The sequence below is a fragment of the Asparagus officinalis genome, unplaced genomic scaffold (assembly GCF_001876935.1).
Source record: "Asparagus officinalis unplaced genomic scaffold, Aspof.V1 AsparagusV1_Un752, whole genome shotgun sequence".
NCBI lineage: Eukaryota > Viridiplantae > Streptophyta > Magnoliopsida > Asparagales > Asparagaceae > Asparagus > Asparagus officinalis.
The window spans coordinates 2,942-5,185 of NW_017973011.1; the positions used below are offsets into that span (position 1 = coordinate 2,942).

Consider the following 2,244-nt stretch of genomic DNA (forward strand, 5'->3'; position numbering starts at 1 on the left):
TATATATATATACATACATATATACATACAAATACAAATACAAATACATATACATACCATCTGCCTATGTACACAAACACACACACGCACACACACACACACACACACACATATACATACATACATACATACATACATATATGCAAGGGTTGGTGTATATGTGTGTGTTTGTGTGTGCTATATATATATATATATATATAATAGTTTGTTTCGAGCTACTATCATAAGCAGGATTATGTACATTTTGAGATAGCTATGTTATATAAAGTGCCAGGCTTGACTTGTGCACGGAACTTGTCTTGTGCATAGGTCGTTATTATCGCGTAGCTCATATTTATAAATTTTTGTTATAGTTCGGGGCGTGACACTTTTAAAAGGCTAATAAGATGAAATATAATAAGTAGTCCTCTATGTTTGGTGGAAAATTTCGAAGAAGATAGTTGAGAATTAAATTTGTATTATTGGACATTTACAGAGATCATCATTTTGTAAAATCCACCTCAACTCCTTAAAATGTGAGAGTCATCAGATTTTAACTCTTATTGTTGATTGTGAAGACTGTTGGATCAAGGTTTTTTATCGGTTGTCACGAAGGTCATCGAATTGTAAACTTTTCTCGATCTATGTAAAAATATTCTAATTATAGCCTTCATTTGTTGATTTGATTATGAAATTATTATTGTGGAAGTCATCAAATTGGTGTTTGATGGGGATCAGCTACCTGTAGTAATTTTTAAACAGTCTACAGAATCCCCTCCAAAGTTTTTGAAAGTTCGTGGTTGACTGGAACGAATTTTTAGAATACTTTGGATCCCCAAATTGGTTTGAGATTTGTTGTTGAATGACGATTCACTATATCTATTTTGAAGGTATCATGAACATGGTTGTAAAAATTTGTTTTATGTCGCAGTTCCGCTTCCTGTATTTAGCGACTTCTTCGCTAACTTCCTTGAGATCTCCTTTGGTAAAGATTAACCTCACACTCTCGACGAACGCGTAGAAGTAGTTATGGTAGTTCTGATCTCCTTAAACCAAACAAGATAACTTTTGTGTCTTGATGATAATGAGCTTAGTCAAACAAGCTAAAGTCCAAGTCATCATCATTAGATTCATTAGTAGGATCGACTTTTTCCTTTTCTTTGGTAGAAGGAATAACAACATTCTTAGCCAATACAACAGGGGTGATAGCAACATCGAATTTGCTTGGATCCTTGAGATACTCCTTCAACTTGTATGAATGTTTATTCAGTGTCAAAAACACCAGCAAAAATATTCTTGTAGCTATTGATGAACACCTAACGCGTAGCTACAAGAGTTGGGTAACATCAGCTGCAAACTTGTCAACAAGGTCATTCTCAGTGAGGTTGAGTACCTCTGGGCTGAAGACATATCCATTGTCATAGACAGAGAGAACCACAAGCCTGTATGAGAAGGACTTTATCCCAAGTTTGCCAAGGAGGGCAGCCTCAGAGGAACCCACTTTGTCTCCTTTCTTGATCATCTCAACTGGGATAATGATTTCAATAATATCCTTGTTAATTTTGGTTAGAATGTTAAGCCATTTGAAAGGATGAGTTGCGCGAAGGATCGAGCTCGATAGTGTCAGCGATATCAATTATAACATGTCTGTACTCATTCAAGAGGTTGTACAGCTTCTTGTTGTAAACCAGTTTCTTCTTGTCTTTCGTCACCATGATGATCATTGCTAGCTTCTCTGAGTATCTGAAGATGTGCAATAACCCTAATGATGATGGTGATTCGATATAAGGGTCAAGACAAAGCAGATTGAAGGAGGTGGGATTTATTTGAAACATCCAACCAAAACTGTTTGCTGAAATGCTTGTGTTGAAAAGACAAAATGCACAAGTGAACCTTGCATCTGAGATTTAAAGCGCAGTGGTGAACTTTGCGTTTAGAAGTTCAACCAACATGAACGCAAAGGTCGTGTTTTGGGTGGGACTTTTGTCTAAAATCCTGTCCTGATTTGATAGCTCACAGATGTCTATAAATAGACCACTGGGGTCAAATCAAGAGTCATTCGACTCTTTCATCTTCTCAGAGCTCTTAACAAAATTTTTTTATTTAATCTTCCGTCCAAGCACTATTCATCTTATCCAATCGTCAGCAACAATGGCACCCAAGAAGAAGACCAACTTGAAATCCAAAATAGTCGCTGTCACGGCTCAGAAACTATCGTCGGCTTCGACTGTCGGTGTCACTGCAGCACAGGTAGGTGCACCACCA

The 2,244-nt window shown here is 37.0% G+C and overlaps 1 pseudogene; it reads right to left on the reverse strand.

Moving 5' to 3' along the window:
* Nucleotides 1-1,069: 1,069 nt before the first annotated feature.
* Nucleotides 1,070-1,501, reverse strand: LOC109828133 (annotated as a pseudogene).
* Between the last annotated feature and the right edge of the window lie 743 nt (nt 1,502-2,244).